Genomic DNA, 10,057 nt, shown 5'->3' on the forward strand with positions numbered 1-10,057 from the left:
CTACACGATCGTGTATACTTTTGCGCGTTTTCACCAAATCGTTCGTGGTACCAACAAATACCTTCATCTACGTATAGACCAGGAGCGCTTGATCGCCCGCGTGAACGTGTCCTTTTGCGCGATCCAAGATAGTTGGGCGCTCGGAATTGGGTCACATGGGTCATTGGGTAAAATTGTTGTAGCTGTATGGCGAGTAAGTCAGCATTGACGAAGGTGCACTTACTTATAACCTGAGGTTCTTAGCCATTTTCACAAAAAAAATGTACCAGGGAAGAAATCAAATAAAATAGTTTCACTACTGACACGGCTATTTTCTCGCGTGAAAAATGTCTTTCACTGTCTGTAATGGAAGCGCACTTTTTTATGATCACGTCGGGGTCCCCACTTTAGTGTCTTTTAGTGTTAATATTATTAAAATACTAACTAATAAAACACTACTTTTTTTTAACAATAGAGAATGATAGGAAACCAAGGTATGTACAAGATAAGGAATTGAAATGATATTTGAAATGAAATAATAAAGAAGATTGCTTAGAAATAATATATACAAAAAATAAACATTTTTCCGCCACAAATACGTTAAAACAAAATCAGAAAAATTTGATTAATCATTTCAATAAACAATTATCTATTAATAAAAAAGTAAATCAAGTATATGAAGACACATTAAAGAATATATCAGCTAATTTCGTACTAATAGAGAATTCGTTTAATAATGTTAGGGAGAGGGAAACCATCTCTAATGATCTGTATTCATTTAAATTTGTTGTGGTTTAAGGTGTTAAAACACAGCTTCTGGACTCTTGATATTTAAGGACCAGTGATGTATAACACTCTTCGCGAAAATTTAATTTGTGCGAAGTCAATTTCTTTTGTTTAGTTGATAATAAACTGAGATTTGTGTTTTCAATATAATTTTAATTCTAAACTAATATGTACAATGCTATTTAAGGTTGAAAGACTACTGACTACAAAATTGTTTCTCTCAATATAAGATACTTGGAGCAGGTAAACTGCATCGGGTTCAGGGGTAGCGACAAGGGGGTGAAAACCAGCAAAACTAGCCGCTTCGCAGAATGAACAATAATATCGTATGGTTAACAAGTTTTGCTCACAAACATAAACATACAGGCTGGTGATAATAATAATGCTATTCTAATACATTTCCAAGAAGTGGTTATTTGAGTTTTGCGTAGCAACATGCCGGCCCCTTTGAACGATTTAGTTCAAAAAAAAACCAAAAAGATGAGATAATGTCATTGACGAATAAATGATTAAATTGTTAACTTATAACTCAAATGGTAGCGGAGAAAGCTTTTTGACACTTCGCGTATATTCACCTGTAACAGTTTTCACGAACACTACGCGAATCACACCGTCGCTTCCTGGATAAACTGATGTAACTCTTCCACTGCATGGGAGGCAAGTTGTCTTCGTTTAGCAGAACAACTGTACCAATTTTAATGTTGGTTGTTCCACCAGTATGCCATTTTTTTCGAACGGTTAACTCGTGAAGATATTCCTTGTGCCAACGACCCCAGAAATGCTGACGCATTTTTTGCAAATGTTGCCAAATGGATAGGCGATTACATGGAATTTCGGAATAATCATTCTCGGGAATAGTTGTAAGCGGCTCTCCAATAAGGAAATGGCTAGGTGTTAAGGCCAGGAGATCAGTAGGATCTGATGACAGGGGTATTATAGGTCGGGAATTTAATATTGCTTCTATTTCAGTACATATGGTTGACAATGCTTCGTAAGATAACAATGTATTGCCAACGACTCGAACTAAATGTGTTTTAAATGATTTAACACCGTCTTCCCAAAGGCCACCAAAGTGTGGGGCTCGTGGAGGAATCAGGTGCCAATTAACGTTTTGATTGGTTAAAAAGTCATTGATAGGTTTAGGATTGTTATTTGACGGAATTTCTTTGTATAATTGGTTTAGTGCGCCTTTAGCACCAACAAAATTTTTTGCATTGTCTGATTATACATCGGTAGATTTGCCACTACGCACAAAAAATCTACGTAAAGTGGCTAAAAACGCTTCTGTAGTTAGACCACTAACCACTTCGATGTGTATAGCTTTAGTCACAAGACAGATGAAGATAATGTTGAATTGAATTCGTTGAGAAAAATAATCAGCAAATGCATCGTGTTGTACAATGTGAATTATTTTCCTGGTTGCGATTTTCAATTCAGTAACGGTAAGATTGCCGGATAATTTGTCTTTTTTGTTTTTAATGTTATGGATGAATCTTAAGCAGTAGGCCAATACACGCTTCAAACGGAGGAACGATGAAAATCTCAAAAATATGTCCGACTTATTAGAGGTAGTTGATTGGAGGCTAATAACGGCGCGTTTTTCTGGGATTTCGTCTATGTGAAGATATGTTTCAGGCCAATTAGATTCACTCTGCTGAAGCCATTGTGGACCAGATCGCCACAGAGTAGATGAGAGTATTTCAGATGGATTTAAACCTCGCGATACCAGATCAGCAGGGTTATCATTTGACGTGATGTGTCTCCAATTATGTTTAATCTGAATTAACCTGAATTTCGGCAACGCGATTCGCGACAAATGTTTGTAAGGTGTGTGGGCTTGTGGAGATTCAGCTAAGTGCTATAGTCGAATCTGACCACAGCGTCACCTCATTAATATGAATGCGACGCAGACTTGCATATGTTGTTTTTAAGAAGTCTGCATAACAAAAGGGCTGCGCATAATTCCAATCTAGGTAGTGATAATACCTTTAATGGGGCTACTCGTGATTTGGAACAAACCAAGTTAATATTTATGTTACCGTGATTATCGAGACAACGCATGTAAATGCAAGCTCCATAGGCGCGTTCGCTTGCGTCGCAGAAACCATGCAACTGTATGGCACAATGATTGTTACTGATAATCTTTCTCGGAAAATCAATGGTGTTTAGAAGAAGTAACTGATTTCTAAAATTAGTCCAAAATGTAAATATTTCTAACGGTACCGTTTCATCCCAAGAGCATTTCAGTTGCCATAATCGCTGCATCAATATTTTTGCCTTTATTATTACAGGACCTAATAAACCTAAAGGGTCAAATAATTGTGCTATTTGGGACAAAATAGTTCTTTTGGTTACGCGTTTCTCTACAAGTTCGTTAACACAATAGGTGAAAGAATCATGCTTTGGTGTCCAATACACACCGAGTGTTTTAGTAGCTTGGTCACTATTTAAACATAGATGAGTATCATTAGAGCAATCTGATAGTTCTTGTGTTAAACGTGGGTCATTTGAGGCCCACTGTCTTAGATGAAAACCGGCCTTGGATAATAATTGTATTAAGCTATCGCGTAATTTAATTGCGTCATGGTAAGTATCAGTACCTGTCAATAGGTCGTCAACATAAAAATCTTCTTTAATTATATTGGATGCTAAGGGATGATTGTCGCTCTCACATTCAGCTAATTGATGTAACGATTTTATAGCTAAATACGATGCCGAAGATGTACCATACGTTACTGTGTTAAGTTGAAATGTTTTGATTGGTTCGCTAGAGTTTTCACGCCATATAATTTTTTGAAATTTACGATCATCGAAATGTAACATAATTTGTCGGTACATCTTAGCAATGTCCGCTGTTAAAGCATAATTGTGTGAACGAAAACGTACAATAATTGAAAATATGTCTTCTTGAATGACGGGACCTATCATTAACGTGTCGTTTAGGGATATTCCTGAAGATGATCTAGCGGAACCATCAAACACAACGCGCAGTTTTGTAGTTGTACTTGAGGTTTTTATAACTGAATGGTGGGGTAGATAAAAACCGTCCTTGGTAGGTGCATTTGCGATTTCTGACATGTGATTTAATGTTAAATATTCGTTCATAAAGGCTATATACTGTGATTTCAAATTTGGGTTTTTTGCTAATGAACGTTCTAGAGAATAAAATCGTTTCAAGGCAAGTGAATAAGATTCACCTAGGTTCTGTTGGTTTTGTTTAAAAGGTAGTTTAACTATAAATCTACCTGTTGAGGGGTCACGCTGGGTATTTTGCCGATAGTGATTTTCGGTTGCTTGTTCTTCAACTGAAAGTATTTTACCAGCGGGGATTTCCTCTATTTCCCAAAATTTACTTAATTGCAGTTGTAATAGACTAGTTGACAAATTACAGACTGATTTGCTGGGGGAAGAATTTTCAAAAAGCTCACCAAATTGGGTTTTTAACAATGCTATGTTATTTCCTGGAAGAGATATTTTGCCAACACATAAAAGTTTGTGGAAAACAGCTGAACCTAAAATGGCGTCAACTTCAGCTGGTTTGTTGAAGTTGGGATCAGCTAATTTAATATTTCTAGGTATATTCAACGCTTCTCTTTGTATATGTCGAGACGGCAAATGATCGGTTAATTTTAGAAGCAATAAAAACGGAGCTGTTAATTCGAACTTATTATATTTTGATTTAATGCATGCACTTACTGAAGAATTGATGGATTTGGTTAATTGATGGATACCACTGACCGAAACGTTTGTTCTATGCCTTTTCAAATTTTTTCAGTAAGAAAGTTAGATTGTGATCCGTTGTCAATTAGAATTCTACAAGGATGAGGTTGACCTGATGTATCTAGAATATCAGCAACAACAGTTGATAATAATGTTTGAGAGGGAATGATTGCCTGCAAACTTGCAACGTTATCTTGTGATATGTTTTTACTTTGTGAAGATTCGGATTCAGTATGTAAAAGAGTGTGATGATTACGATTACACTTTTTGCATTTGCTAGCTCTACATTCGGTTATTCGGTGATTCGATCTTAAACAATTAAAACATAAACCGGTTTGTTTAACAATACTGAAATGTTCATCGATATTTGCGTTAATGATTTTTTCGCAAGATTGAGTAAAATGATTGGCTTTGCAAATCTCGCACTTTGCTTTGGTTTGTATTGTGTAAATGTTTTGTTTGTTATTGTTAAACTGTTGATGATTACTAGACTGATTCCGATTTGGACGATTGATTTGTTTGCGAGATGATTCTACCCTTTTATCAACATAACCTTGAGAATTACACGCTAATGGTTCAATAATTCTACACCTTTCATGTAAAAATTCGAAAAAGTCTTCAATTTCAGGAAAATCGGTTTGTTTGTGTTCCTTCCACTTTAGTACGGTATCATTATCAACCTTTGATGTTAAAAGATGAATTAATACAGTATCTGCAGAAGGCTGATTAAGTGCTTTTAAGGCTCGATAATGAGACTCAATTTTATTTAAAAATTAGCGTAGATGTCGGTGGTTCGACTTTGTTACTGAAGTAGTTTCAAACAAGGCTCTTATGTGATTTGCTACGATAATAGCTGGTTGATTGTAACGTTTTTCAAGAATAGACCATGCAATATTGTAATTCATTTCAGAGTTACTTAACGATTCAATTGATTTTGCGGCTTCGCCTGATAAGCAAGACCTTAGATATGTCAGTTTTTTACAGTTATTGATTTTAGTGTTATCATGAACTGATGATTTAAATTGATCAGAAAAACCTGGTCAATCTTCATAGATACCGCTAAATGTAGGTAAGTTAATCTTAGGAAGGTATACGTTTACTTCCTCGTCTCTGGAAACATTGTCGCTAATTGAATTGTTTGATTGTGCATTAATAGGAAGTTCACATTTTGTTAGTAAGTCACGGGCTTTAGCTAATATGTCAATATAAGAGTCTTCAATGTCTAACCTTTCGTCAAGATGACTAGAATTGTCGATATCTAACAGTTCTAATTCAGTTTGAATGCGTTCAAAGTCGTTGAAATCGTTTTAGAATTTTTCGATTTTAAGTTTAAGCTTGGTATAACTGGTATTTTCTTGATTTTTATTTATGAAAGTTTCATGACGTGTAATCTGACCCTTAAAAGTGGTGCGCCTTTGTTTGAGTTCTTTAATTTTGTCTGCGTTAGACATTTTGAACAAACTAGTACTGAATTAGAAGCAATAATAGAACACAAAGTACAAGGAAAATAATTAGGGAAATGGAGAGTCGTACAAAAACATGCGAGCTTACGTTATGCTTGAAGATTTCCGGATTTCGGCTTCGTTTGAGTAGTCTTGATGAGGTTATGTTTAGACCTTGATCCGCCTGTTCCAGTTGTTGATTGATTAGATGTGGATGCGTTTTTATCGTTAGACAGCTTATCCTGAAGAGTTGTTGATCAGTTTTCTCGTCGTTCGTATTGTCTGGATTCGTTTTTTATTCGTTAAAACGGCTGTATCCGGCTCGAAGGACCATGAAATGCTGTGGTTTAAGGTGTTAAAACACAGCTTCTGGACTCTTGATATTTAAGGACCAGTGATGTATAACACTCTTCGCGAAAACTTAATTTGGCGAAGTCAATTTCTTTTGTTTAGTTGATAATAAACTGAGATTTGTGTTTTCAATATAATTTTAATTCTAAACTAATATGTACAATGCTATTTAAGGTTGAAAGACTACTGACTACAAAATTGTTTCTCGCAATATAAGATACTTGGAGTAGGTAAACTGCATCGGGTTCAGGGGTAGCGACAAGGGGGTGAAAACCAGCAAAACTAGCCGCTTCGCAGAATGAACAATAATATCGTATGGTTAACAAGTTTTGCTCACAAACATAAACATACAGGCTGGTGATAATAATAATGCTATTCTAATACATTTCCAAGAAGTGGTTATTTGAGTTTTGCGTAGCAACATGCCGGCTCCTTTGAACGATTTAGTTCAAAAAAAAAAAACCAAAAAGATGAGATAATGTCATTGACGAATAAATGATTAAATTGTTAACTTATAACTCAAATGGTAGCGGAGAAAGCTTTTTGACACTTCGCGTATATTCACCTGTAACAGTTTTCACGAACACTACGCGAATCACACCGTCGCTTCCTGGATAAACTGATGTAACTCTTCCTAGCTTCCACTGCATGGGAGGCAAGTTGTCTTCGTTTAGCAGAACAACTGTACCAATTTTAATGTTGGTTGTTCCACCAGTATGCCATTTTTTTCGAACGGTTAACTCGTGAAGATATTCCTTGTGCCAACGACCCCAGAAATGCTGACGCATTTTTTGCAAATGTTGCCAAATGGATAGGCGATTACATGGAATTTCGGAATAATCATTCTCGGGAATAGTTGTAAGCGGCTCTCCAATAAAGAAATGGCTAGGTGTTAAGGCCAGGAGATCAGTAGGATCTGATGACAGGGGTATTATAGGTCGGGAATTTAATATTGCTTCTATTTCAGTACATATGGTTGACAATGCTTCGTATAATAACAATGTATTGCCAACGACTCGAACTAAATGTGTTTTAAATGATTTAACCCCGGCTTCCCAAAGGCCACCAAAGTGAGGGGCTCGTGGAGGAATCAGGTGCCAATTAACGTTTTGATTGGTTAAAAAGTCATTGATAGGTTTAGGATTGTTATTTGACGGAATTTCTTTGTATAATTGGTTTAGTGCGCCTTTAGCACCAACAAAATTTTTTGCATTGTCTGAATATACATCGGTAGATTTGACACTACGCACAAAAAATCTACGTAAAGTGGCTAAAAACGCTTCTGTAGTTAGACCACTAACCACTTCGATGTGTATAGCTTTAGTCACAAGACAGATGAAGATAATGTTGAATTGAATTCGTTGAGAAAAATAATCAGCAAATGCATCGTGTTGTACAATGTGAATTATTTTCCTGGTTGCGATTTTCAATTCAGTAACGGTAAGATTGCCGGATAATTTGTCTTTTTTGTTTTTAATGTTATGGATGAATCTTAAGCAGTAGGCCAATACACGCTTCAAACGGAGGAACGATGAAAATCTCAAAAATATATCCGACTTATTAGAGGTAGTTGATTGGAGGCTAATAAGGGCGCGTTTTTCTGGGATTTCGTCTATGTGAAGATATGTTTCAGGCCAATTAGATTCACTCTGCTGAAGCCATTGTGGACCAGATCGCCACAGAGTAGATGAGAGTATTTCAGATGGATTTAAACCTCGCGATACCAGATCAGCAGGGTTATCATCACGTGATGTGTCTCCAATTATGTTTAATCTGAATTAACCTGAATTTCGGCAACGCGATTCGCGACAAATGTTTGTAAGTTGTGTGGGCTTGTGGAGATTCAGCTAAGTGCTATAGTCGAATCTGACCACAGCGTCACCTCATTAATATGAATGCGACGCAGACTTGCATATGTTGTTTTAAGAAGTCTGCATAACAAAAGGGCTGCGCATAATTCCAATCTAGGTAGTAATAATACCTTTAATGGGGCTACTCGTGATTTGGAACAAGCCAAGTTAATATTTATGTTACCGTGATTATCGAGACAACGCATGTAAATGCAAGCTCCATAGGCGCGTTCGCTTGCGTCGCAGAAACCATGCAACTGTATGGAACAATGATTGTTACTGATAATCTTTCTCGGAAAATCAATGGTGTTTAGAAGAAGTAACTGATTTCTAAAATTAGTCCAAAATGTAAATATTTCTAACGGTACCGTTTCATCCCAAGAGCATTTAAGTTGCCATAATCGCTGCATCAATATTTTTGCCTTTATTATTACAGGACCTAATAAACCTAAAGGGTCAAATAATTGTGCTATTTGGGACAAAATAGTTCTTTTGGTTACGCGTTTCTCTACAAGTTCGTTAACACAATAGGTGAAAGAATCATGCTTTGGTGTCCAATACACACCGAGTGTTTTAGTAGCTTGGTCACTATTTAAACATAGATGAGTATCATTAGAGCAATCTGATAGTTCTTGTGTTAAACGTGGGTCATTTGAGGCCCACTGTCTTAGATGAAAACCGGCCTTGGATAATAATTGTATTAAGCTATCGCGTAATTTAATTGCGTCATGGTAAGTATCAGTACCTGTCAATAGGTCGTCAACATAAAAATCTTCTTTAATTATATTGGATGCTAAGGGATGATTGTCGCTCTCACATTCAGCTAATTGATGTAACGATTTTATAGCTAAATACGATGCCGAAGATGTACCATACGTTGCTGTGTTAAGTTGAAATGTTTTGAATGGTTCGCTAGAGTTTTCACGCCATATAATTTTTTGAAATTTACGATCATCGAAATGTAACATAATTTGTCGGTACATCTTAGCAATGTCCGCTGTTAAAGCATAATTGTGTGAACGAAAACGTACAATAATTGAAAATAGGTCTTCTTGAATGACGGGACCTATCATTAACGTGTCGTTTAGGGATATTCCTGAAGATGATCTAGCGGAACCATCAAACACAACGCGCAGTTTTGTAGTTGTACTTGAGGTTTTTATAACTGAATGGTGGGGTAGATAAAAACCGTCCTTGGTAGGTGCATTTGCGATTTCTGACATGTGATTTAATGTTAAATATTCGTTCATAAAGGCTATATACTGTGATTTCAAATTTGGGTTTTTTGCTAATGAACGTTCTAGAGAATAAAATCGTTTCAAGGCAAGTGAATAAGATTCACCTAGGTTCTGTTGGTTTTGTTTAAAAGGTAGTTTAACTATAAATCTACCTGTTGAGGGGTCACGCTGGGTATTTTGCCGATAATGATTTTCGGTTGTTTGTTCTTCAACTGAAAGTATTTTACCAGCGGGGGTTTCCTCTATTTCCCAAAATTTACTTAATTGCAGTTGTAATAGACTAGTTGACAAATTACAGACTGATTTGCTAGGGGAAGAATTTTCAAAAAGCTCACCACTAATTATCCATCCAAATTGGGTTTTTAACAATGCTATGTTATTTCCTGGAAGAGATATTTTGCCAACACATAAAAGTTTGTGGAAAACAGCTGAACCTAAAATGACGTCAACTTCAGTTGGTTTGTTGAAGTTGGGATCAGCTAATTTAATATTTCTAGGTATATTCAACGCTTCTCTTTGTATATGTCGAGACGGCAAATGATCGGCTAATTTTGGAAGCAATAAAAACGGAGCTGTTAATTCGAACTTATTATATTTTGATTTAATGCATGCACTTACTGAAGAATTGATGGATTTGGTTAATTGATGGATACCACTGACCGAAACGTTTGTTCTATGCCTTTTCAAATTT

The sequence above is a fragment of the Agrilus planipennis genome, unplaced genomic scaffold (assembly GCF_000699045.2).
Source record: "Agrilus planipennis isolate EAB-ADULT unplaced genomic scaffold, Apla_2.0 scaffold286, whole genome shotgun sequence".
NCBI lineage: Eukaryota > Metazoa > Arthropoda > Insecta > Coleoptera > Buprestidae > Agrilus > Agrilus planipennis.